The sequence below is a fragment of the Erinaceus europaeus genome, chromosome 20 (assembly GCF_950295315.1).
Source record: "Erinaceus europaeus chromosome 20, mEriEur2.1, whole genome shotgun sequence".
Taxonomy (NCBI): domain Eukaryota; kingdom Metazoa; phylum Chordata; class Mammalia; order Eulipotyphla; family Erinaceidae; genus Erinaceus; species Erinaceus europaeus.
The window spans coordinates 24708310-24736163 of NC_080181.1; the positions used below are offsets into that span (position 1 = coordinate 24708310).

Below are 27854 nucleotides of genomic sequence, written 5' to 3' on the forward strand. Positions count from 1 at the left end.
AAGCCATTTTTCCCATTTTGTTGCCCTTGTTGTTGCACTTATAGTTATTATTGTTATTGTTGTCATAGCTGTTGTTGTTGTTGGATAAGACAGAGAGAAATTGAAGACAGAGAGGATGAGAGAAAGATAGATACCTGCAGATCTGCTTCACTGCTTGTGAAGCAACCCCTTGCAGGTGGGGATCTGGGTGGGGAGCTGGGGGCTTGAACCAGGATCCTTACAACAATCTTTGCGCTTTGCTCCATGTGAGCTTAACCTGCTGCACCACCGCCCAGCCCCCCAGGATAATTCTTTCATTTTTTTTTCAAAGCAAAGCAATTCTACAGATGTCCAGTACTGTTTATTAATTTCTTTAATATCAGAATACTGCTCAACCATGGTTTATAGTGGTATCAGGCATTGAACCTGGGACCTTGGAGCCACAGGCATGAAAATGATTCTGTATAGCCATTATGTTATTTCCTCAACCCTAATGGCATCATAAGAAAAAAAAAAGGCTTATGTTAATTTATATAGAGAGAGAAATAGAGGTAAAGCATCACTTTGACACATGTGATGTGAAAGGTCAAACTCAGGACCTCATGATTATTAAGGCCAGCACTCTAGCCACTATACCACTTCTCAGGCTCCAAGATGATCATTTTTGTAGAGCCTTTAGTAAAATGTCTGGCATATAGAAAGTTTTTAATCAGGGGCTGGGTGGTGGTGCTCCTGATTGACCAGTTTTGAGCTCCCAATCCCCACCTGCAGGGGGAGAGCTTCGTGAATGGTGGAGCAGGGCTGCAAGTGTCTCTCTGTCTCTTTCCTTCTCTGCCTCCCCCTTCTTCTCAATTTCTCTATCCAATAAATAAATAAAGATAATAAAAAATTAAGTTTTTAATCAATAGTTGTTGTAGTAATGTATAAGACTGGTAGCAATTAGAGAAATCAACACCTCTGTAATTTCCTTTTTTTTTTTCCATTTATCTCTCTCTGTGTGTCTCACCAGAGCACTGCTCAACTCTGGCTTATGATGGTGCAGGGGATTGAACTTGGAACTTCAGAGCCTCAGGCATAAGATTTCTTTTTGCACAGCCATTATGCTATCTACCTACTCCTGCTCTAATTTCCTTTCTATCTCATTTGGATTGTTATCTCTTACATGTGCTGTATGCTCACAGATTGCATCATTGGAACTATATCAATCTCTAGAATTCTCTAGCTGGTATTCTCAAAAACCAAATCTGGTTGTGTGGGTCCTATTTGTTGAATGTTATTGAATAGTGTACTTTCACTTTACTGTCTCTTCCCCAAGCCTTTGCCATAAGTACTGCCATATGTAAAGAACTTCACTGCCACTGCTTGTTTCCCACTCTAAATACATGTGTTTAAGTGCTTCTGGTCAAGCATAGAACAATTACAAGGAGGAATTTGACCATACATGTAAGTCAGGAAGAAAAGAAAATCGTTAACAGTCACCCAAAGGTCAAAGATAGGGTTCCAGGAAAGGAATAGGAGAGACGTGAAGTGAAGCATGGCAAAGACTAGAGACCCCTCCATCATAGGTTATCTCTGCATCTGAATGAAAACCTTCATAGCCTTAGCATCTCCTAGGCTTATCTAGCTCTCCTCCTTTCATTATCAATCAAGACATAAATAGTTGAAATTTAGTGGAAGAAATTCATATCCTGGTTCTTGATCTACTGGTGCCTACAGTCTGATTGGAGAAAGAATGAACAACAAACAAACCTGGGTGATTTAGGGGAGGCAGGAAGGCTGGCCTCAATACTAATAGAGTTAAGGTGGTTTGTAATGAGGAGAGGGAAGGAGGGCAAGTACTAAATGGTAGACACAAGCATGTAGATAGATTGGCACAATCAGCCAAGGAGCCTTTATGGCTTCTTGGGCAAGATTATTTGATGAACTTGCTATGTGTGTGAGTCAGGCCAGCAGAGACAATGCAGAAGGTGAAGGCACTGGACCTAAGTTCAAATCTTGCCTCAGTCATGTGCTAACTGTATGGTTGAGGGGCTGGGCAGTAGCACACCTGGTTAAGCGCACACAGTACTACATGCAAGGGCTCATACAAGGATCCGGGTTCAAGCCCCCATTCCCCACCTGCAGGGGGGACGCTTTATGAGTGGTTAAACAGGTCTGCAGGTGTCTTTCTCTCTTCCTCTCTATCTCCCCCTCCTCTTAATTTCTCTGTCCTATTAAATAAAATGGGAAAAATGACCACTAGGACCAGTGGGTTCATAATGCCAGCACCAAGCCCCAGCAATAACTCAGGCCAAAAAAAAAAACCAAAAAACAAACAAACAAAAAAACATTCTAACTGTATTATTGACACCCAGCAAGTTACGTACCTCATAATGAGGTTTGTCATGAATCTATAATATGATGTATATAAGGTCACTCTGTGCAAATGCATGTGCTGCCAGGAATCCAGAAGGAAGTCTAGCCAGGGCTGGGAGAAGGTTGCCATGAAGCAGCAGGTGAGCAAGATAAGGGTGGGGAAGGGAAGAGTGTTAGAATCGCTTTCTCTTTATGACTTTCCTCCTGCTTCCCACCTGTGCTAGGAGCCCCATAGAAAGAGTCCCATAAGGGCTGGGTTAACCATCTGGTTAACTTCACATGTTACCATGCATGAGGACTTGAGTTCAAGCCCCTGGTCCCCACCTTCAGGAGGAAAGTTTCACAAGTGGTGAAGCAGTGCTACGGGTGTCTCTGTCTCTCTCTCCCTCTTTATCCCCCTTCCCTCTCAATTTCTCTCTGTCCTATAAAATGAAATAAAGTCTTAAAAAATCTTTAAATAAAAAAAGGAGTCCCACAGACTTACACTCTCTTGGCCTAAAACCCACAGTAAGAGGCAGACAGCTGAGCAGATCAGGGAGTGACAGAACATGAGTGGATATACAAATAGACAAGATTAACTATTCCCATTGTATACACAAAAGGCTTTGCTAACACTCAGCCAATTAGAAAACTAATCTAAACAGCCACTGGCTTCCACATCACTTCAGTGCTCTTTCAAACAGCTGTTCAGTGTGCACTTGCTGCTCCTGCAAGTGCCTGGAGACTTCTCCCGGAGGCCAGTTCTCCACTTGAGCCTCAAGGGCTCCTCAAGAGCAAAGGATCTGGCCTGAGAGATAGCTCAGCACCAGAGCAAAGGATTTGCATGCCTGAAGTCCTTGAGGTCCCAAATTCAATTCCTGGTACCATCCATATGCCAGAGTTCAGTGGCATTCAGGTCTCAAGCTCTGTCATATAAGTAAATACGTCTGAGCTGGGGGAGATAGCATAATGAGCATACAAAAAAAAAAATTATGCTTGAGGCTCTGAGGTCCCAGGTTCAATCCCCTGTTCCACTATAAGGTAGAGCTGAGCAATGCTCTGGAAAAATAAAAATAAAAAGGAAGTGCAAGGACCAGCATAAAGGATCCCGGTCCAAGTCCCCGGATCCACACCTGCAGAAGGGTTGCTTCACAGGCGGTGAAGCAGGTCTGCTTTCTCTTTCCCTCTCTGTTCTCCCCTCCTCTCAATTTCTCTCTGTCCTATCCAACAACAAAACAGCAGTGGAAACAATAACAATAACAGCAACAACAAGGGCAACGAAATGAGAAAAATGGCCTCCAGGAGCAGTGGATTCGTAGTGCAGGCACTGAGCGCCAGAGATAACCCTGGAGGTCAAAATTAATTAATTAATTAATTAATTTAAAAGATCGAGAGAAGAAAGAAGAAAAAAGGAAGAGAGAGTATAAAGGTTGTGCAAAAAGTTGTTTATACTTAACGCTCTAAAAGTCCCAGATTCATGCCTAGCACCACCATAAACCAAATATGAACAGCGCTCTAGTTTCTTTCTCTGTCTTTATCTTTCTTTATCTCTCTCATAAAGAAAATATATATTTTAAAAAGAGCAAAGAGGGTGGGAGTAGACAGAATAATGTTATGTAAAGAGACTCTCATGCTTGAGGCTCCAAAGCCCTAGATCAGTCCCCCACATTACCAGAAGCCAGAGCTGAGCAGTGCTCTGGTAAATTTTTTTTAAAAAATCATATCACTTCTATCCCCTAGATTCCCTCTAGGATGCTGCTGCTATTATGTCTGTCCAGTATTTTTGAGTCACCACATCTGAGAAGCCTCTCCCAAGGGTTCCCAAACAAAGGGGGGACCATTACAGAACTTTCCTTGTTACATTGCTATCTTTCTGGGAGACGTGATGATAGGGAAGGGGGAAGGGGTAAAGGTGATGAAGGTGGATGAGTATAAGTTCAAAGCCTTTGAAGTCTGACAAATTTGACTAAAAAAAAAAATCCTAGATCTCTCACTATTATCATGAGATTCTCATCCTTCACCACAAAATAAGACAATAATTGTACCTACTTAATAGAGATTAAAAGTGAGTGTATCTGAAAGAAGGCCCTTGTACAGTGTCTAAATTCTAAAAGCATTCAGTATGCTGCGTCTGCCCTTATTACGATTCCTATCTTTGTTAAGATAACTGTCATTATTGTTGACCCTTAGTTACCTGACAGCAGGAAGCTCTTTGTTCTCTGTGCTGGGTAGATTCAGATAGTCCTTGATAGTACCACCCTCATGTCCCCATCTCCAACCTGTGCTAGTGTTCTTAGTCCTACCCACAAGTCCATTGAGTTTGGGTGACTTCTAAGCAGTAGAATATGGCGAAGGCAGTGAGCTGTCACTTCCACCTTTACCTTACTTAAGATTGTGAGTTCAGACTTGTTAGCAGACTCTCAGTGGTCTCTCAGCTTACATACCGGTATATTTATTTATTTATTTATTTATTTAATTTATTTCCTTCCAGGGTTATTGCTGGTGCTTGGTGCCTGCACTACAAAACCACTGCTCCTGAAGGCTATTTCCCCCCCTTTTGTTGCCGTTGTTATTATTGCTGCTGGATAGGACAGAGAAAAACTGAGAGAAGACAGGAAGACAGAGAGAGAGGGAGAAAGGTAGACACCTGCAGACCTGCTTCACCGCTTGTGAGGCAATCCCCCTATAGATGGGGAGCCGGGGGGCTTGAACCGGGATCTTTACACTGGTCCTTGCGCTTTGTGCCATGTGCGCTTAACCCACTGCGCTACCGCCCGGCCACCCCAGCTCATATTTTGATGAATCAAGTGAGTACCTTGGCCACTGTGACAAGGAATTGAGAGCAGTTGCTGTCTAATAGCAAACCAGAAACAGAACTTTCATCCAGTGAGATGAAATTTGAGGGATTGAATTCTGCCACCTGAGTGTGAAAGTGGATCCTTCCCCAGTTGCACCTTTAGATAAGACCCTAGCCCAGGTCAAAACCTTACTTATGGCTTATAGCTAAAGCTGAGGGCCCAGCTAAGCTGTGTCAGACTTCCTGACCACAGAAATGTGAGGAAATGAACATGTGCTACTGAGCTTTATGGTAATTTGTTACATCAAAATAGATAGCTAATACAAGTTCTTTGTGTTGCTAGCACAGCACTTGGCACAGAGAGGAAGTCAAGTATGGGTTGAGTAGATTAAAAAAGGACTGGATGAATGATGATAACATATAAACTTACTAGGCTCTGAGAATAATCTGGCTGGTCCAAAAAGAGGGCTCTTTCCCAACTCCCACGGTGAATCTTTTGTCCCTCTCTCTCCCTCATTTATGATCCAGGTCCTTTCTCTCTCTTCCAGGACTCAAGACCTTGCTCTGCTTCAGGTTCCTGCATTTAGTCATTCCTTCTGACTTTATTTTTTTTTCTTAAAAAAAAATCTGGCTCTCTCTAAAATATCTGACCCTGGTGAATTGGACTAATTTCTGATGGAAAGCAGTCTTGTCCAGAAAGCCTCTTACCCACCCTGCTTAGGAATGTAGTTGCTGCAGATATTAAGACAGACCTGCAGGCGTCTGCAGTGAGTGAGGTGTGCTTGCCAAGAATGACCTCAGCCTGCCTGCACAGAAGGACTCTTACCTAGGAAATAGCTGCTGCTAAGGGCTGGATCACAATGGGACCCTCCCTTCTCTAAGCCCTTCCCTTTAAGGAACCCTATATTGCACCCCTAGTGCCTGAGCCTTGACTTCTCACCTGTGGCCTGTTCCAAAAGGCACCCCATCAGGAGACCAGTGCCCTCAGCTCTACTCAAAAGGAGGCTGTAAGGCCCCCTTTGACTGGAGCATGCAGGCCTCTAGGCTGCCAGGGAAGGCTCTTGGGCTGAAACTGGAGACTCTGACTCTTTCTTTGTCAAGAAGGTTCCATGCTATGTAGCTGGCCTTCTACTTGGGTCTTGGATTTTGCCCTAATTCAGTTCCTCTTGCTGGTTCTGATCATGCCTGGAATGAAGTAGAAATTCATGCCAATGACTAGCTTTACCTTTTCCACTGAGCAACTCAGAGGATTAGAATCCCAACTATAGTTGACCCTTGAAGACACCAGTCCCCTTCCTGCCCCATATCTATACTGTTCATTGGTCTCTAACTTTGTGCCTCATTTGTATGTTGGCCATTTTATGTTGAAATGTTCATGGTATTTTGCCCAATCCCTGTGGCTTTCACCTTATCCTTTGCCCATGTCAGCCTCTGAAGAGCCAGTGAGGTGAGTGGCTTCATCCGAGCAGCAAAAGACTGACCTACAAATCCAAAAACCTAGGATCTAAATCCCGGCGCTGGCACTAATGAGGGCTACGACCTAGGATACTTTGTGACTTTGAGGTAAACCGCTCACTTTCTCAGGAATGGTGAATAAATATGATAAGTAGTGATCTTTGAGGTCACTTCTAGCTCTGTGAGTTGCTTTGACTCAACTTCTGGCTGCACTCCCTTCCAGGGAATGACAATTTCTCAAGACATTGAGGAAGTGACTTGAACTGTTGCTCTGTTAAGGCCATCTAGAACTCAGACTTGAGAGCAGGGAGGATGTCACCAGCTACTCTAAATATGATAGCAAGACCCTACCTGAATGCCTGGCTCCAGCCTACCACAACATTCTAATGTGTCTTGTATTTATTTGTATGCAATACCAGGGAATGAACCCAGGGTCTCCTGTATGTAGGGCACCTCGAACCAGCCTCCCAGGGCTCAATTTTTTCATTTTTTATTTAAAAAGATAGGAGAGTGACAGGGGGGAGGTGAGGAGAAACACATCACGGCACTGTTCTACCACCCCCTGGAGTTCCCAGCACCATCCGTGGTGCTCCCAAGTGGCACCAGGACTTAGACCCAGGGCCTTGTGCATGCTTAATATGCTTCCTCTTTGGAGTGAACCTTCTCCCGGTCTACCATTATGAGTTTGTTTGTTTGTTTGTTTGTTTGTTTAGGCAAAACTATGAGCTCCTGATGTCAACCCCTCACTCCTACCCTGGATTCTTACTGACTGAACCATTACCACACAGACAAGCCAGCCCTCCTGGGCCCCATGGGCTTTCAGTCAGTCTGCACTGAAGGTTATTCACAATCCCTGCAGCTGCTCTCAGTTGTCCCCCTGAACAATGCACATCCTGTCAGGTCCCTGGCTTATTTAAAGCATAGTCAGGTTGCAGTCTTAACTGGAGGCATCTCAGCTGCTTCATGCATGTTAGGTCTCAGCATGGATTCCTCAGCAAAGACAACCAATCCAGCTCTGCATGTGACCCACCTCCAGGAGTCAGGGAGAGAGTCTTACCATCATTTCAAGGCCAGGAGAGAAACTTCCCAGGTGGATGGGACCCCAAGGAGCATGTGCACCGGGTTCTCTCCCTCCAGGACACAGTTTCAGAAATATTTGAGTGATTTTTGTGGCCTCCTACTGTCACTTCACTCAGCATGTGATCATTGCAACTGGAATCTTTTTTAATTTTTTATTAGTGCTTTAATAATGATTAACAAGATTGTAAGAAAACAGGGGTACAACTCCATACAGTTCCCACAACCAGAATTCTGTGTCCTATCCTCTCCACTGGAAACTTCCCTATTCTTTATCCCTCTGTGAGTTTATATTCCGTCTGTTCTTTCTTCCTTTCTTTCTTCTTTCCTTTCTTTCTGTCTTTCTTTCTTTCTTTTCTTTTCTTTCCTTCTTTCTTTTTTTTTTATTGTCTTTATTTATTGGATAGAGACAGCCAGAAATTGAGAGTAAGGGGGTGATAGAGAGGAAGAGAGACAGACACTTAGAACACTACTTCACCCCTCACAAAGCTTTCCTTCCCCCTGCAAGTGGGGACTGGGGGCACTAACTGGGGTCCTTGCACATTATAACATGTGTGCTCAACCAGGTGAACCACCACCCACTTCCCAGAACCAAAATTCATTATGGGATTCAGAAAGTGAAAGGTCTGGATTCAGGAATTGTTTCTCCACTGAACATAGATGTTGCCAGGTTGATCCATACTCCCAAGCCTGTTTCTACCTTTCCTTGATGGGGTAAGGCTCTGGAAAGGTTAGACTTTGGGACACACTGGTGAGGTCAGGTCATCTGCCCAGGGAAGTCAGAATGGAATCATAGTAGTATCTGCAACTTGATGGTTGAAAGGCAGTAAGATATAAAGCAGGACAAATTGTTTAATAAACAGGAACTCAAATGTAGGAATAAAGTAGATGAAATTAAGAGTCTTTGTGTGGGAAGAAGGCAGGAAGTCTATTGTAAGTCTGTTCCGAGGGGCCCATGACTTCCATGATGTTTGTCTGAGTCTGATAGCTAACATGCAATGCAGGTGGACTAAAAATATGGTCTGGGAAGATGGTGTCAAAGTTTAGAATTGGGTAAGAAAGCTGGATTAGGGCAGAAAGTAGCTCCCAAACATGAAGAAAGTATATAAATACCATTAACTGTTTACTTCTGGATAAACCTAGGGCCCATCCAACTGGAATATGTATTTTTAAATAAATTTTATTTATTTATTTATTTATTTATTTATTTATTTATTTATTATTAGGTAGAGACAGAGAGAAATTGAGAGGGGAAGGGAGATAGAGGAGAGAGACAGAGAGACACCTGCAGCACTGCTTTGCCATTCGTGAACTTTCTTTCCCCCTGTAGTGTGTGCACTTAACCAGGAGCGCCACCACCTGGCCCCTCAGTGGGAATCTTCTAATGATCATCCTCCTGATACACCACTCGCACAAACTGCTGGATAGCTTATACTTGTCCCAGTTATCCACTTCAGCTGGACACATCATTGCCTGTCTCCCCAGCTCTGTCACTAACAATAGCAGATGTTGTCACCACACACATATCTCCCCAATCTCCAGCAACCTTGGTCCTCAAGTCCTGGCTTCAGAACTCTGCTGCAAAGCTTAGCTTTTCTCCAAGACTGCCATGATTCCATGCAACTCCAGCAAGTTCATTCATTGCCATTTTTTTTCTTTCTTCCCAGCTTCTAAATGCTAAGTGCTTATGTGCTCATTTGCAGAGCAGAGCTTATAGGCACTTGCATTTTCTTAACAACTCCCTCCTCACACATTCCTCTGCTTATTTTCTTTTATTAATGTGGCATCTTTCCCAGGCCACTTTATGGGACTGTGTGTGGTTTCACTTACGCCCTGATTGGGTTTGATCATGTCTCTCCCCAGGAAGAACCTTCAGATCTTGTTCAAGGCCTCCACCCACCCCATCCCCAGGCATTTCAGCCTCTGTGGGACACCTGGGCCCATCTCTCCCAGCTCAAGGGCTCAGGTGTGTTTTCATTGACACTGGACCCTCTTCTGTGCTAGGGTCACACCTCATTTGGACCCCAAACAATACAGCTAGGTTTGATTGCTCACCCAAGTCTGAAATGACTTCTGGCTCTTGCCCCAGAAAACCAAATCTGCCCCAAAGGATGAAAAAGGAAGATTTGCCACAACTGAAATTTTTCAGAGTAATGTGCTGCAAGTCCTAAAGGCTATTGCCAGCAAACTTAAAAATGCCTTAAGCAATAGCAGCTCTGGAAAAAAACAAAAAGCAAACAACAACAACAAAAACGCAGCTTTCCAAAAGGCTTGCTTTCAAAGGCATGGCACACATTTTTGGATAGTCAAGCTTTGGCATGTTTATTTAAAAAGACACTCGTGTTACTTTCAGGAATTCTGCTCTTTGTCTTTCTTTTCTCCTTAGTCTCTGTGTTCCAAGAAGGCCAAAGGCAAAGTTGGGGGTTGATTTTCTCTCTTCAAGCTCTGTTTGTTTTTTTTTTAATATTTTTATTTATTTATTCCCTTTTGTTGCCCTTGTTTTGTTGTGGTGGTTATTGTTGTTGTTGTTGACGTCGTCATTGTTAGATAGAACAGAGAGAAATGGAGAGAGATGGGGAAGACAGAGAGGGGGAGAGAAAGACAGACACCTGCAGACCTGCTTCACCGCCTGTGAAGCGACTCCCCTGCAGGTGGGGAGCCGGGGGCTCAAACTGGGATCCTTATGCCGGTCCTTGCACTTTGCGCCACATGCACTTAACCCACTGCCCGACTCCCTCAAGCTCTGTTTTATCAGCATGTCCCCATATCAATCTCCTGACACCTGGAAGATGGCTATTTCACTTAACCATGAGACAGTAAGCATGGAGGCAGTCTATGATCCCTGGAGACCAGCTTGCCTTTCTGGAGCTGTAGTTTCTTCCTCTGAAAAATGAGGGGATAGATAGAACCTGTAGGGTTGTGAATATTAGATGCAGTAACATCTGTAAAAGGTATGGCACTCAGCAAGTGGGAAGGACTTTTGCAGTCAACCAGGTAGGGATCTCTCTTTCAGAATCCAGTTTGTTCTTTGATGCCCTGTCTCTAGGTCCTGCCCTTGCCTGTGCCACCACCAGGGCTTCCCCGGATGTCTGTGAACATCAGAATCCCCTACCTCAGCCTCAAGGGCAAGAATCTCCAAGTCCTTTGGGAAATGTAGTTCTGGGATTGTTTTCCTGTTGTCAGCAGACTCTGGAAGAGGCATTAGCTCCACAAGGCTTGATGTGGGAAGTTTTTACAGGTACTGTGCATCTGGCTGGCAGATGTAGCTGTGCTGTTAAGATATGACTCTTGTTTCTGTCTTCCAGATGGGAGGATGCCTGGGAGTCCTGGGGTGAGGCTAGCCGTTGCTCAGAGTCTGTGAGGAGCATGCTGGTGTGTCTGTCACCTCCTTCCCAAATCCTGGAGCCCTGGTGTCAACTTAAATGAAGTTGCTTGTGTCTTTTTTTGAAAAAATAATTTATTTAATTTATTGCACTTTTTAAACTTTATTTTATTTGATAGGACAAAGAGAATTTTAGAGAAGAAGTGGGAGATAAGGAGAGAGTCATCTGCAGACCTTCTTCCCCGCTGCAATGGGGGCTGGGGGCTCAAACCTGGGTCTTTGCACATGATGATACATGTGCTTAACAGGGTGCATCGCCGCCTGTCCCCCAAATAAATAAATCTTTATTGAAAAAAGAAACAAACAAACAAAAGAAACAAAAGGCTATTCAAATTAGAGGAGACCCCCTACACACACAATTTTTGTGTATTTTCCCTAATGGTGGATGGAGTCCTTCGTCAAACCTCCCAGACACATGCCATAGGCAATAGAGTCCCTAACTCACCGCCCTTCCAGTTCTACTTCTTTCTCAACTGAGTGAGAGCCTGCTTCCCTCCTTCCCCCACCCCCAGCAACTGTCACCTGGCCTTATTTAAGACTTGTCTGGGTGGTTTTTATGTAAAATGTTCCCTAGCTCATCATTTCTGCCCAAGTGTGTTTGATCACAGAAGTGAGAAATCCTTTCACATATGAGGAGTCAATACAGACACAGCTATTGGAAGGACAGAGAGACTTCAGGTAAATGAAGTACCCGGCTTTCTCAGTCTTCTCTTGGGCTCCACTGTCTTCTGTCTCAGCTGCTCTGGGTCATCATTTTGGTGTGTCTGTGGCTTCATCACAGGGTCCTAATTTAAGTCTTCATTAAACATGAGATTTTAGTTTAGTTCCCTACAACTAAATAGCTGCAGAGCCTGTGCTTTTTTTTTTTTTTTTCCAAACTCTTGTGAGAGTAGAGTTGAATTGCTAATGTCCAGCCAAGACTGACTTTGAGCATCTAGCCCCTATTGAATTAGCTGTGACTAACAAAAAGAACACATGGTACAAATCCTACATAGAAAAATACATTTTGGGGGTGGGGGACAGGCTGTAGCGCAGTGGGTTAAGCACATGTGGCGCAAAAAGCAAGGACTGGCTCAAGGATCCCAGTTCCAGCCCCTGGCTCCCCACCAGCAGGGGAGTCACTTCACAAGTGGTGAAGCAGGTCTGCAGGTGTCTATCTTTCTCTCTCCCTCTTTGTCTTCCCCTCCTCTCTCGATTTCTCTCTTTTCTATCCAACAGCAATAGCAATAAGAACAACAATAATAACTGCAACAACAAGGGCAACAAAATAAGGGGGGGATGGCTTCCAGAAGCAGTGGATTCATAGTGCAGGCACCAAGCCCCAGCGATAAGCGGGGGGGGGGGGGGGGGGGAGGGCAAAAAAAGAAAAAAAAAGACATCATGGGAGGGGCCGGGTGTTGGTACACCAGGTTGAGTGCACATGTTACAGTGCTCAAGGACCTGGGTTCAAGCCCCTCGTCCCCACCTGCAGCGGTAAAGCTTCACAAGTGGTGAAACACTGCTACAGGTGTCTCTCTGTCTCCTCTTTCTATCTCCCCCTTCCTCTCAATTTCTGGATGTCTCTATCAAATAAATAAAGATTAAAAAAATAAAAACAGGGGGTTGGGTAGTAGCACAACGTGTTAAGTGCACATGGTGCAAAGCGCAAGGACTGGCATGAGGATCCCGGTTCGAGCTCCTGGCTCCCCACCTGCAGAGGAATCACTTCACAGGGAGTGAAGCAGGTCTGCAGATGTCTATCTTTCTCTCCCCTTCTCTGTCTTCCCCTCCTCTCTCCATTTCTCTCTGTCCTATCCAACAATGACAACAACAATAATAACTACAACAACAATAAAAACAACAAGGGCAACAAAAGGGAATAAATAAATAAATATTTAAAAAATGTTCAATTAAAACAATTAAAAACCAAAAAAATGTACATCATGAGGTCAGGCTGTGATGCACTTAGTTGAGTGCACACATTATAGTGCATAAGGACCCAGGTTTAAGCCCTTGGTCCCCACCTGCAGGGGAAAGCTTCACAAGTGGTGAAGCAGGGCTGCAGGTGTCTTTCTCTGTCCCTCTCTCCCTCTCCTCTCTTCTCAATTTCTCTCTGTCTCTATCCAATGATAAATAAATAAATAATTAATTAATTAATAAAGTAAAAAAGAGAAAAATACATCATGAATTTTCTGACAGTCCAGTAATTGAGAGGCCAGGTGGTGGCATACCTGGTAGAACGCACATGTCACTATGCACAAAGACCCAAGCTCAAGTTCCTGGTCTGCACCTGCTTAGGGGAAGCTTCACAAGCAGTGGAGCAGTGCTATAGATGTCTCCCCTTCTCTATGTCTCTCTCTCTGTCTCTCACCCTCTCTCAAAGACAAAGGAAGGAAATAAAATGATCACCTGGAGCAGTGGAGTGTAGGCACTATGCCCCAGAAATAACCAAAAATAGTGGTAAAATATATATACATAATAGTAATAATAATAATAAATAAATAAATGAGTGAACTGTGATGAGTTAAATAATCCCAGGGTCCTTCCAAATCCTTAAGAATTCCCTAAGCTTATCTCCTCCCCACCCTACCTCCTCAATTTCCCAGAAGCATCCTGCACAAAGATCTTTGACTCACAGCTCTGGAGAGGCCAGCAGTCTCTCTCTGGTGATTGGTCCTCACCAGAGTCTCCTAGCCTGGCTGTGCAATCTTTGGGAAAGTCTAGGGAAGGCCTTCCTAGTGAGTAGGGGTCAGGAATACCCATTTCAAGAAGCTTCCTAGAGTCTGAGAACAGGCCCAGGGCCATGGCTCATCCAAGAGGGACTTTTTCCATCTGGGCCATCAGGCCTTTTGGGGATAGGAAGCTATAGCAGGGTGTCAGCTATGGGCTCATGAGAGCATGGACAACAATTCATGCCATAGAGTTGGAGGGATAGGTTGAAAAATGTGGGTTCCAAGGGCAAGAGGGTAGAGGCAGGGGAGATTGTTTGTGTCTTTTGGCAGGAAATGAATAGCATTCAGAGAATATTCAAAAATGCCATACTAATCAGCACCTGTTGATTTGGAAGCCAGCAGCCTGGGCCCCTGGCCTGGGAGCCTGAGCCTGGCTCTGGGTCTCCCTAGGGAAGGAAGTACAGGACATTGAGATCCACTGAGTGTTGAGCAAGGCACTGGGCCTAAGTGGGGTAGAGAGAAAGAAGGTACCTTCAGCAGCCCGCCACCACCAACCTCCCCACCCCACCCCCCACCCCTCCACCCCCAGCTCCCTCCTGGCCCCAAATGGTCTGTTACACACCCCCAGCTCAGCCCCAGGCAGATGGCTGCAAATTCTGCAGGGGCCTTTGAGCGCTCCCTTGGCTAATCGCCACATTCCAGAGCAGCATATGTTTCATCTCAAGCCTGCGAGGTTTGCACTTCTAAGAGGAGCCAAATAGAAAACCTTGGCTCAGGCTGCAAATTTCTTCGACAAGGTGGGGGCAGGGGAGGCCACAGGGCGGCCGAAGCTGTCGTGTTGAGGAACATTTGAGTTCAGTTCGGCAAAGGCAGGTCCCAAATCTATGAAACTCCCAGCTCCTGAGGGCACCAACCCAGGCTGCTGTCCATGCACTGGACTTCATAGATTCTGCAACCTGCATGTTCCTCCGGTCCTGATTCCATTTCTACACCTTTGCCTGAGCTCACACCCCTCTTAAATCAAAGGCTCATGAGCTGCATGGACTGAGGAGGGAAAGAAAGGGCTGACTCCGGCTCCTCTCTCTCTCTCTCTCTCTCTCTCTCTCTCTCTCTCTCGAAAAGTGCCTGGAGCCCCTCTCCCCTCCACCCCTCCCCATGCTCCATCTTTCCGCTCTAAGAGGGGTGCTTCTCTGGCTCTCAGCTGCTAACAGACACCAAGTCTGAGAGGGGATTTAGAAAGGCTCCAGCGTTGGGTAGAAAGAGACAGGATGGGGGAGGGGAGCAATAAGGAGCCAGAATTGGGATTTGGGAGGGGGGCAAAGAGCAGAAAGGGACTCCAGAATGGGCTGAAATATTGGGGAGAAAGGGTCCAGAGTCCAAAAGAAAGCAAGGTATGTGCCTTCTCCACTAAACAGGGAGCAAGGAGGGGTGGAATGGTTGAGGCGCAAGGTTCTTGGGGGGTTCTGCTCTGTGGTAAGCTAAGAGATTTCTGACAGCAAAGTAAACTGTGGTGCGCTGAGTTTACCCAGCTCCAATAAGCAGGGTTTGGAGTGTTTAATGTTTCCTTCCCACTGAATTAGTTGACAATCACAGGGCGGCAGCCAGTCCCTTTGCTTGCTGTCTTTGGGGGAGGAAGCCATGGGGAGGTAAGGAGTGGGCTATGAGCAAAGTCAGGTTCCCTGACCCCCAGCCAGGATATGGAGACTAGAATGGAAGCTGGGAAGTTCACCTCACAGAAACCCAGAGCTCCCCATCAGGAGACAGAACCTCAAACGCACGTCCCTGCTTGGCTGCTGCACATGCAGCCGTCATCTAGCCTTCTCTGCTTATTTTTTTCTCAGGGCACTTTCTTTATTAAGTGCCTGCCTGTGGGGCTGCACAGCAGAGCTTATGTGGATAAGTGCAGAGGACACACAGATAGCAAAATAAATCAGGAAGATACCAGAACTCAACACCCCAAAATGAAATAAACCAGCCCTGGCATGTTGCCCAGCATGATCTGCTGGTGGTTTTGTGTTAAGCAAGGGAGGATGGGCTGAAATATTGGGGGCAAAGTAGCTTTCCTCTCTTCAGCCCTGGAATAGTCCTGGGAAGAAATGGGCTTCTTTGAACATTCTTCAAGTGAACTGGAGGAGAGAAGGTTAAGGAGAAAGGCATTTCCAGGAGTGGAGTGGACAGGAGCAGAGAATGCAGAAGAGAACCAGCGGGTGGTACATCTAGAAACCAAGTGTGGCTTAGTGGCAGTGCACAGAACTTGCAAGTTGGAGGTCCCAAGTTTGAGCCCTACCACCATATGTGCTAGAGTAATGATTTGGTTCTTTCTCTCAGTAAATACATAAATAAATCAAATAAACCAATAAATAAAGAGGCAGGGAGACAGCTCAACCTTAGAAGACAAGACTTACATGCCTGAGCCCCAGGCTCAATCCCTAGTACTATTATAGGCCAGAGCTGAGCAGTGCTTTGCTTTCTCTCATATATTTATATATTCCTAGAGCACTGCTTAGCTCTCATTTATGGTGCTGCAGGGGAATGAACATGGGACTGGGACGTTGGAGCCTTAGGCATGAGAGTCTCTTTGCATAACCATATGCTATTTCCCCCTGCCGTGTGTGTGTGTGTGTGTGTGTGTGTGTGTGTGTGTGTGTGTGTGTGTTAAGAAAGAAAGACAAGTTGACAAAATAACTGTGTTGTTTTGCCATGTATGTAACCCAAGCTTGAGCCTAGCCACTACCACATTGAAGAAAACACTGGAGCTGTGGTGTCTTTCATTCTCTCTGCCTCTCTGTCTTCTCATCTCAGGAAGAATGGGGTGGGGGGAAGAAAGAATGAATGAAAGACAGAGCAAGGAAGGGAGGGAGGGAGGGAGGAAGGAAGGAAGGAAGGAAGGAGGAAGAAAGGAAGAAAGAAAGAAAGAAAGAAAGAAAGAAAGAAAGAAAGAAAGAAAGAAAGAGAAAGAGAGAGAAAGAGAAAGACTAACAAGTGGCCCTTGACTGCTTGGGAGCAAGGAGCCAGAGTGTTTGAGGACACAGGTCAGGGTAGCAGTAGTGTATATGAAGGTGTGTAAGCACAACACTGCTGCCAAAAGGATTGTGCAATTAGCTTGGTCATGTTTAATTTAAATTCTCTCAGTCTAATTTTACTCAGACGCAAGTCCTTTTGCTTTTCAAATTCAGCTTTTGTATATTAACTGTTTCATGCAAAATAATTCCTGCAAGCAGAGTGCTGAGAATTACTATTACCTTCGGCCCAATTTATTGATTTTCAGTTGCCTCCTCCCTCTAGGGCCTATGGGTCAAACCAGTCCCTTAGGGGTCATGATTTTGCTTTTTTTTTCATTTGATTCAGTAATGGGAGAAGCAGCACAAATTTCACCACTTCTGCTTGTGCCCAGGGCAGGGATTGTTATACTCTCAGACTGGAAGAGCTGGAATGTTGTGGCTTGGGAGGTAGCACAGCAGTAGAGTTCCTGACTTGCACGCATGAGCTCTATCCCTGGCAAGTCATGTGCCAGAGCATCACTCTGGTTCTCTCTTCCTCTCTCTCTCTTTAGTAATTAAATCTTTTAAAATAATTGGAATGTAAATGATGGTTCCAGAACTGACCACCTAGAGTCTCCCACCCCTCATAATACACCCTTCACTTTGTACCCCAGGAGGCCTTCTCTAGCATTTGTGAAACAAGTGCATTTATCCACCTTTGCCATTGACCTTGAGCTTGGCAGTTCACAGAGCACTTTTCTGTGTGGTGTGTTTACTTTAGCTGCTGCTCTAGAGCCCTGGCTCTGTGCAGATCAGCCCCTCTGGAGCTGTGGGGTGCACACTGAGCGCCCTCAGGTGTGATCTCTCTCCTCTCTCTCTCAGAGAGTTTCTGGAGCTGGGAAATCCACTCCCTCTGAGAAACCTCATTCTTGCCCTTACTTGGTCACTGAGCTGGGATCCAGCCCTGGGACCCTCCCAGCTTCCTGCTTTGCTCTGTGTACCTTTCACACAAACACTCAGCAGAGGGTGAGGTGTGAGGGGCTCCTGCAAGGAAGCAGGGGGTGCCCTGTGGGGCCAACGAGAAAGCCAGTGTCTTTTCTGGGGTGAAAGCCCTCTACTCTGGCCCAGGCTCTCACCCTCACATTCTCCCCTGTCTTCTGAAGAAAATAGTGTGTACTCTGTCAGAGATCCTGCTCCCCTGCACCCCTTTCCTCTCACAGACTGCCAGTTTGGGACCTAAGAATGGGCCGGGTTCCCCATGGGGAGCTCAGGGGGTGGGTCAAGGTCTGTCAAGGCCTCCAGGTTGGCTTGCCCCAGCCCCCAGGGTTTAATAAACTCCGAGAGAGGTTTTCAAAGGCCACTTGATCTTCCCCACCAGGCAGCCCCTGTCTCCCTTTCAGAGCCGCAGGACTGGAAAGAAAAAACCGCTCAATGAACAAGGCAGCCAGAGAAAGCTGAGCCGCGGGGCACCTTCTATGAATTTCTGATGAGCGCGGCCCTGACTCCTGGGTCCTGGCCCAGTGCAGTCAGGGATGTTAGTTTAAGTCATTTCGCACGGTTCACTGGCTCTCTGAGAGTGGCTTGTCTCCAGCCTGGCCCTCTCTAACAAGCTCTTTCTCCGAGCAGAGGCCTCAAACAATAGTAGCTTTCAAGGGACAGGCCCTCCTCTGGCGGCTTCTCTCTCCAGTCCCAGCCCTACTGTGCTCCCTCCGCCTTCTCTCTCTCTGCTGCCCACCTCAGTGCACATCCTGGGCTGACAAGCACCAGGCATTCAGGGAAAACCTGCCTGCCCGCCTTCTCACCTTCCTGCCTTTTTTTCTTCCTTCCTTTCTATTTTATCTATTAACATGAGAGAGGAGAGAGAGAACCAGGGCATCACTCTGGCATATACAATGCCAGGGATCAAAGTCAGGACCTCATGTTTGGGAGTCCAACACTCTAACCACTGCACCACTTCCTGGGCTGCCCTTCCTTCCTTTCAACTGTCTTTCCTTCCTTCTTCCTTTCTTCTCTCCTTTCTTCCTTCTTTCCTTCTTTCCCTTCTCCCTTCCCTCCTTCCTTCTTTCCCTCTTTCCTTTCTTTCTTCCCTCCTTCCTTTCTTCCATCTCTGCTTCCCTTTCATCCTTCTTTCCTCCCCATCCCTTCTTTCTTCCATTCTCCCTGCCTCATCTGCACTGACTAGCCCTTTCTGCCCATAAGCAGGCAGAGTAAGTAAGCAACCACACTCTCAAGAGCAGGCCATGTGTCACCAGACTCTAAAGCATTCTGTGACTGGTGCCTCCTGGAGTTGTGCAGTGAGCAGCTGGGTCAATACACTCTAGGCCCATTTCTTTAGTTCTCCTGCAGCGTTGAGCCATTTCTTCCTCCCTGTCACCTGAGGGAAGAGTGAAATGGCTTCCTCCACATTGGGGTGTGTGTGTGTGTGTGTGTGTGTGTGTGTGTGTGTGTGTGTGTGTATGTGTGTGCGTGTGTGTGTGTACTGTGAAAGTACAGCTCACACAGCCTGAGAGAGCAATGTCCCTCTCCCGGCTGCTCTGCCCAGACACAGCAGGTGGGCCCTGTTTTCCAAGGGGCTCTCTGTCTATCCATATCTCCTTCCTTTTCCCGTGTCCCTTCTGTCACTCAAGGCCGTGAGGAGCCCACTTCCTGTCTCCCCACCTATGGCTCCTCAGTATAGGTAACTAACACATCTTTTGAAGAGATTACTGGGGAGAAACAGATCCATTCATCAGCAGATGGAAGTCATTTTCATGTTCAGACTAAACCTCTGGCCAAAACAAACAAATAAACAAAGTTCCTAACAAAACAAGTCAGTATTTTGACTCCATGAGAGCTTTGCCTTGACATTTGGACCCTTTGTATGGTAACCTTTGACCTGGGGAGCTCCCGGATGGTTTTGGCCACCTTTTTGTGGAATTTCCACCCCCAGAGAGGCCCCACTCTTAAGGCACTTGCAGCTTTAAAATAGTCCCACCTTTGGGGGGTCCTGTCTCTCACCTTCCAAGAGTCCTCAGTCTCCTAGTTGAGAGTGCAGCACACACACACACATGCACGTGTGTGTCCTTTCTTCCCTTCCCTGTCCCCCTGCTTCACATCTGTCAATTCACTCTGCCCCCATGTTCATAAGGCACCTGCCACAGAAAGTGAATTGTGCCAAAAATGGCCCAGCAAGCTAAAAGGACAGTGAGCTGGAATGGGGGTGGGGACTGGGGGACAGATACTAGCTCTAGGATTGGGACTGTCCTGCCCTCCATCTCTTCCTCCTGACCAAACTGGACTAGATCCTCCAGGGTCGCAAGGTTCCCACTGCAGCTTCCCTAAAGCAGAACGGCTAGGGTTGTATTGCAACATGGATCCCAGGCATAATGGATGGGTCTGCTTTTTAATTTTTTTTTTTAAATTGTACCAAGTATACTGCTGGGGCTCAGTGCTGGCACAAGTCCACTGTTCCCAGTGTCCTCTCCCCCCACCTTCCTTTCTATATTTTATTAGATGGAACAGAGAGAAACTGAGAGGAGAGGGGGAGAGAGAGAGAATGAGAGAAAGATAGATTCCTGCAGACCTACTTCACTACTCCTAAAACTTCTCTCCTGCAGGTTGAACTTGCTCGAACACTTTTATGGGTAGATTTTCCAGAAAGCCACTGACTTTTTAGCACAGGGTTTGGAAACAACCCTGGTAACTGTGTTCATACTCGTGAATATCTTTCTTTCTCTCCCTCTCTCTTTTTTAATATTTATTTATTTAAGGGAGTTGGGTGGTGGTAGCACAGCATGTTAAACGCACGTGGCACAAAGCACACGGACCAGCGAAAGGATCCCATTTCAAGCCTCTGGCTCCCCACCAGAGTCATTTCACAAGTTTGTGAAGCAGGTCTGCAGGTATGTATCTTTCTCTCCCCCTCTCTGTCTTCCCCTCTTCTCTCCATTTCTCTCTGTCCTATCCAACAATGACGACATCAATAACAACAATAATAATAACTACAACAATGAACAAGGGAAACAAAAGGGAATAAATAAACAAATATTTTTTAAAGAGTTTCACTGCATGTTTTTTTTAAAGATTTGTTTGTTTGCTTGTTTGTTTATGAGAGAGAAGGAGGAGAAGGAGACCTGGGCATCACTCTGGTATATGTGATGCTTGAGACTGAGCTCAGTACCTCATGCTTGAGAGTCCAATGCTTTGTCTACTGTACTACCTCCCAGGCTACCCACTGCCCATTTTGTAGATTCAGCACTCAAAATTGGCTTGGACCTTGAGTGAACTCTTTGATGTATAGAGTCTTAAGTCTGTCACATTCTCCCCTTTGCTGATCAGCCCATCCTCAGTGTGTTCTGTATCCCTGTCCCTCAGAGTGTCCAACACTCTGCACAAGGTGAGAGCTTAACCACTTTTTAAAAACAAACCCCGGAAGTTGAGATGAGGAGTGTTTAGGGCAGGATGACCGTAGACATCCCCAGAGGCTGAATTCCACTCTCCCGCTGCCATAGTTAAAAATGATTTCAGATACAGAGGAGAGTGAGTCCCAGGCCATCCAAGGGGCCCGAACTTTGTTCTTTTTTTGTCAAAAGAGTTTCATTGCTGTGTTAGAAGAGGGCCAGGTAGAGAGAGACAGGTCCCAGTTTGGAGGGGAGGAGGTGTTTTGGATGGTGGTAGGGGGATTGATGTATCTATTTTTCCATTTATTTACTCATTGAGAAACCAGAGCTGTACCACTCGGATAACTTCAATGGCAAGGATCATACCTGTGCTTGCAAAGAGTGTACTCTGTTATGTGGAAACTAAGAAATGTTACACATATACAAGCTACTGTATTTTACTATCTACTGTAAACCATTAATCCCCCAACAAAGAAATTAAAAATTAAAAAAGAAGAAAAGAATGTACTTTATCTGCTGAGTTACCACCCAGAACCCCACTCCATATATATTTTATATATTTATATATTTTCCCTCTTGTTGCCTTTTTTGTTTTTTATTGTTGTTGTAGTTATTATTGTTGTTGTTATTGATATTGTTATTGATGTCATCATTGTTGGATAGGACAGAGAGAAATGGAGAGAGGAGGGGAAGACAGAGAGGGAGAGAGAAAGATAGACACCTGCAGACCTGCTTCCCTGCCTGTGAAGCAACTCCTCTACAGATGGGGAGCCAGTGGCTTGAACCGGGATCCTTATGCGGTCCTTGCACTTTGCTATTTTTAAACTAAGTGGTTACCCTTCAATCCAACCAGGCTTCATTTAATATCTTTGCTAGGTCTTTAGCTGAGTGAATCCAGAGGTCTAGACCCTTCTATCACCAGGAGCTAACCACCTTGTATCCCAGGACTATGGGAGGGTGACCTGTCATCACCTGTAAGTACTGACCAGTTGTAAAACACTGCAGGTTGGGCAATATTTAGTTTTGACACAACCCAGGGTTGAAGAGTCTGGGATACTTAATGTCATGGATGGTATCCAAAGCCTACCAGGGCAGCTCTGCTTCAAATGGAAACGAGGTCCCCAGGGATCCAATTCTTGCCGGCGTTGCCCACGCCCTTCACCGCTGGCACTGAGCACATGGTCACGCATGGCTCTCCACCCTTCCTGGCGTGGGCTGCAGAGCAGGGAAGCAGATGGGTGTGCAGGATGTGTGTGTGGGGAGCCTCTCCTCCCCCTTTTCTCCTGCAGCCCTTGGCGAGTCAGGCAAGGAGGAAGAGGAGGAGGAAGCCACATCTGGTTTGTGTGAGGCTCCCAGTAGGGAGCACCGGGCCCTGGGAGGCCAGAGAAGACCAGGACTTGGGGAGGAAGGGAAGCTAGGAGGGCTGGCACGGTCCCCAGTCAGTCTGGGAGAAGAGAGGGAAAGTGGTAGGGGCTGAAGGGGGCGGGGGAGCAAATAAACAGAGTGGTTGAGAGAATAATAATGAAGAGCAGAGTCATTTAAGTGAAGAATGGAGATTGTGTCACACCCAAGACAAACAGGAAAAAAAATGGCCAGCCGGTCAAGCCACTCTACAGATGTTTGGCACAGAGGGAGGACAGATTCAAGATGCGTGGAAGATGCTGGGTGGACCCAAGCCCCTTCAGCAACAGCTGGGGAACAGGTGGACAGGAGCCCTGGCCAGAGAGGACTTCATGGCTGGAGGGGAGCCACTGCCTTGTCATGCTCCTCCAGCTACAGGTCAGCCTGATTCTGGGGGCACCCAGAGAAAAAGCACCCTCCTTGCCACGGATGGGAAGGGTCCTTCTGCAGGGTGCTCCTCCCAGCCTGTTCCCTCCTGTAAGAGGAACCCAGAGTCTCCCAAGATTCCAAGGAGGGCCTGGAGGGGCTCAGCCACTTGCTGCTCCCAGGCTTGATTCACCGCTCTGCAGAGCCTCTTTTTCCTTCCTGGCATCTCCAACTTCCTGGCCTCTTTATGTGTGGGGTGTGAGAGCTCAGCGTGATGGTGTTCACACGCTCATTTAATAGTCTACTTTGCTAGCGGGCAAGACACTACTCTACCCATAAAGGTATTTCTAACCTGGGTATAGAGGCAATGCATATTATTCTCTAAATGAGAGAGGAGAGAGACCAGAGCCCTGCCATTTATGATATTCTATTTTTCTGTTTTGTCTTTCTTGGTATGCAGCACCAGGGATCAAACTGGGGCACTCTACCCACTGAGCTCTCTTCCTCCCCAGCACCAAGGAAATAAATGCTTTCTAAATGCCCTTTCTATAATAAGCTCTCTTCCGGGCACCCTATGATGGTCTGCCCATTTTTATTTTTACCAGAGCACTGCTCAGCTCTGGCTTATGGTGGTACCAGAGATTGAACCTGGGTTCGGTCCTTTGAACCTCAGACATGAATGTCTTTCCTTTTCTTTCTTTTTATTATTTACTTATTTATTTATTTTTAACCAGAGCACTGCTCAGCCCTGGCTTATGGTGGTGCCAGGGATTGAACCTGGGACTTTGGAGCCTCAGGCATGAGAGTCTGTTTGCGTAACCATTTGCTATCTATCCTCCCTTTCTTTCCTTCTTCCTTCCTCCCTCCCTCCCTCCCTTCCTTCCTTCCTTCCTTCCTTCCTTCCTTCCTTCCTTCCTTCTTTTTTTCAGGAGAGGGGAAAACAGAGAGAGACATCTGGGGTGGGGTCAGGCAGTGGTGCACCTGGTTAAGTGCTCACATTACAATGTGCAAGGACCCGGATTCAAGCCCCTGGTCCCTACCTGCAGGGAGAAAGCTTCACAAGCAGTGAAGCAGGATTGCAGATGTCCCTCTGTCTCTCTCCTTATCTTTCTCCCCCTCCACCCTCAGTTTCTGTTGCTATCCATAAATAAATAAATAAATAAATAAATAAATATATTTAGGGGCCTAGTGGTAGTACACCTGATTGAGTGCATGTTACAATGTGCCAAGACCCAAGTTCAAAGCCCCCAGTCTCCACCTGCAGGGGGAAAGCTTTGCAAGTGGTAAAGCAGGGCTGCAGGCATCTCTCTATATCTCTTTCCCTATCTCTCCCTTCCTCTCAATTTCTGGCTATCTCTATCCAATAAATAAAATTAATAAAAAAGTTTAAAAGAAGAAAACCTTAGAGAGAAAGAAAACAAGACCTGCATCACTGCTTCAGTACTCAAGAAACTTGCAGGTGGGGACTGGGACTTGAACCCCGGGCCTATGTGTTCAACTAGGTATGCTACTAACTAGCACTTCATGGATGTCTTTTTGCATTATCATTATTCTGTCTCCCCAGCTCGTCTGTCATATTTGTCCCCCCTCCTGTGTGTGTATGTGTGTGTGTATATGTGTGTGTGTGTGTGAGAGAGAGAGGTGGGGGGGATCTTGGGCATGCACAATTTCACTGCTCCTGGGCCAAATTTTTTCAGGGACTGGGGGTGGTGGTGGAGGGAGAGACAAAAAAAAAAAAAAACAGGCACCACAGCACCCATTTCTCTACCATCTGTGGAGCTTCCCCCATGCTATCCATGGTGCTCCTGTGTGGTGCCAGGGCTCCAACTATCTCCCTGCTCCCTGCCTTATTTACTCTTCACAGTTCAAAACCTATGTAGTATCTATTAGTCCCTCTGGGTTCTTGTGGAGCAGGAGGTTGAGATGCTTCTTCTATGGTGGCAAAACCTGAAAAGGGACCCAGAACCAGATGCCTCCAACCCCAAAGCCCAGCTTTTTCCAGGACACCCTAAGCAGCCAGAAAGTGAAGCAGAATTTGACAACTCCCAAATAAAATGGCAACTTAGCTCTCAAAAGAGACAAGAAAGGGGTCCTTTGCCTCACAGTCACCCCTCCCCTCCTTGCCTCCTTAATTGGAACCAAACTTCATGCCTGAGGAGCCAGCACATCCCATCCTGGGCCAAGTGCCTGCAGGTGTCTGAGGAATGCTAATGGCATGAATGGGGGAGGGCTCTCCCCGGGCATTTGCTTCCCATTAAGCCCTCTCCCCTTCCCCCGGCAGTCCCTTCCTCCTCTCCAACGACAGGCAGCTTTCATGAGCCAATTACCTGGGCCCGGCTGGTCTTCTCTGAAGCCACGGGCACTGCTAATAAGGCACAGATGCAGCAGGGTGAGCCCCTCTGACCAGCGGCTCAGAGCAGGGGTTGTGTCTGCCCCACAGGACCCCAGGGAAAGAGGCGGAAGGTGGGTCAGTCCTCTTTCAAGTCTACCCCATAGGCAGTGGGAGGCCATGTGGCTATGAGCAATCTCCGGAAGATGAGCAGAACCCCAGGCCTTCCCAGGCACCATGGTGTCACAGGGATCCAGGTACAGAACTTGGGCCCAGACAGGAAGAACAGAGACTAGGTTTGCCTAGAGCAAGGGAGGGGCCCTGGAAACCTCTCATTAGCAGATAGGTATCCAGAGCCTTTGTCACTTAATTCAAAACAAATTGTGTCAAAACCCACTTAGAAACTAGTCTGACTAGGCAGGAATTGCATATTTGCCTTCTTTTTCTTATATCTGCCTCACCAACCTCACCATCACCACTGTCTTTGCCTCTTAAATTCTACTTGGCCTTCGAGCCTCTGAGCCTCCATTTTTCATGAACTTTCTCAAATTCTCCTGGACAAGATTAACCCTTCTTTTTTGTATAGTTCCTCATACAGTAACTGTGTATCTCTAAACACAGTTTCACTCTAAATATCTGTGTGGATTCACTTTTATGTATCCTCCTTAGAACTTCCAATATTTCTTCAAGCATAGGATAAATGCCTTCCACCAACTCTGGAAAAATGGAATGTTACCATTCCTTCATTCTCTGTGCTTCTCCCAGTGCAACTATTTCTTAGGGTCATGTGGACCCTCTTGTTTTACTCTTCCTTTCCTCTTAGCTTACTTCTCATATTTTCTTTTTTTTTTTGGGGGGGGGAGTAGGATAGAGAGAAATTGAGAGAAGAAGTTAAGATAGAGAGGGAGAAAGACATCGTTGACCTGCTTCACTGGCTTGTGATGCTACCCCTCTGCAGGTGGGGAACCAGGGACTTGAGTTGGGATCCTTGCACAGGTCTTTGTGTTTCATACTATGTGCACTTAACCCAGTACACCACTACCCAGCCCCCTCCTACTCATTTTTTCTTTCGTTCATTCATTCTTTTCCTTTCTTCCTTCCTTCCTTCCTTCCTTCCTTCCTTCTTTCCTTCCTTCCTTTTTTAGACCCATCCATCCAAGGGCAGGGAAGAAAACATAATGGTTGTGCAAAAGACTTTCTTTCATGACTGAGGCTCTGAGATCCCTGATTCAATACCCAGCACCAACATAAGCCAGAGTAAAGCAATGCTCTGGTCTCTCTTCTTTTGTATGTTTCTCTCTGTATCCTGCCCTCATTACAACTATATTTATATTCCATCCATCCATCCAATGAAAGAGAGCAAACTAGAGTATCCCTCTGGCATACACAGTGCCAGGAATTGAACACAGAACCTCATGCAGGCATGTCTTGAACTCTACCACGGAGGCATCTCCCAGATAGCAAAATATGTATTTATTTTTATGAGAGAGAAAACAAGACCACTGCTCAGCTCTGATGCCAGTAATCAGACCTGGAGCTCTCAGTGTACAAGTCCTGCACTCTACTGCTGTGTTATTCACCCCTCTCATAATTTCCTTTGCTCTTTCAGTTCACAAACCCTTTGCTTAGCTTTGTCTAATCTGATGTTTTACACATCCAGCTTATGTTTCAATGACTGTTTTCATTTCTAGAAGTTCTATTTGATTTTTTAAAGAGTTAACAATATTTTTTAATTTTAATATTTTCTATTTCTTATTTTTAATATTTATTTTCCCTTTTGTTGTTGTTTTTGTTGATGTCATTATTGTTGGATAGGACAGAAAGAAATGGAGAGAGGAGGGGAAAACAAGAGAAGAGGAAAGAAAGACACCTGCAGACCTGCTTCACCACTTGTGAAGTGATTCCCCTGCAGATGGGGAGCTGAGGTTCGAATCTGGTTACTTACGCCAGTCCTTGTGCTTGGTACCATGTGTGCTTAACATGCGCTACCGCCCAACTCCATATTTTCTATTTTTAAAGAGTTAAAAATAGCCTCTCTTTTCCAAATCACTTTATTAAAAGGTTAATGGTTTACAATACATTTTCTGACACATGGGGGGGCTCTCTTTTACTATTTATTTATTTATTTATTTATTTGATAAGACAGAAAGAACCTGACAGGGGAAGAGGAGTTAGAGAGGGAGACAGAAAGAAAGAAAGAAAGAAAGAAAGGAAGGAAGAAAGAAAGAAGAATGAAAGAAAGGAAGGAAGGAAGACAGCTGCATCACTGCTTCACCTCTAGTGGAGCTTCCCTCCTGCAGATGGAGAGAGGGCCTCTCTTTTCCTAAGGTTTATAATTTTTCCATTTTTTTAAATCATTTTTTAAGATTTCTTTTTAAAGTTTTTAGTATTTATTTTTAATTTAATATATAATTTTATAGGACAAAGAGAAATTGAGGGAGATAAAGATGTAAAGACACCCGAAGCACTTCTTCACTACTCTTGAAATTTTTCCTCTCCAGGTGGGGACCAGGGGCTTGAACCTGGGTCCTTGCATATGGTACAGGATGCAATGTACCACTGCTTAGCACCCCCTCCCTTTAATCATTTTTAAAATTTAGTTATTTATTTTCCCTTTTTGTTGCCCTTGCTGTTTTTATTTTGTTGTTGTTATAGTTACTATTGTTGTTGTTATTGATGTCATCATCATTAGATAGGACAGAGAGAAATGGAGAGAGGAGGGA

The 27854-nt window shown here is 45.8% G+C and overlaps 1 long non-coding RNA gene across 1 annotated transcript in view; it reads left to right on the top strand.

The window, feature by feature from the left end:
• Window positions 1-27854, top strand: part of LOC132535010 (uncharacterized) — a 124625-nt gene that overhangs the window by 67951 nt on the left and 28820 nt on the right. The window contains exon 3 of the long non-coding RNA XR_009546793.1: window positions 21912-22009. This is a non-coding gene — a long non-coding RNA (uncharacterized LOC132535010). The remainder of the gene's footprint in view (window positions 1-21911; window positions 22010-27854) is intronic.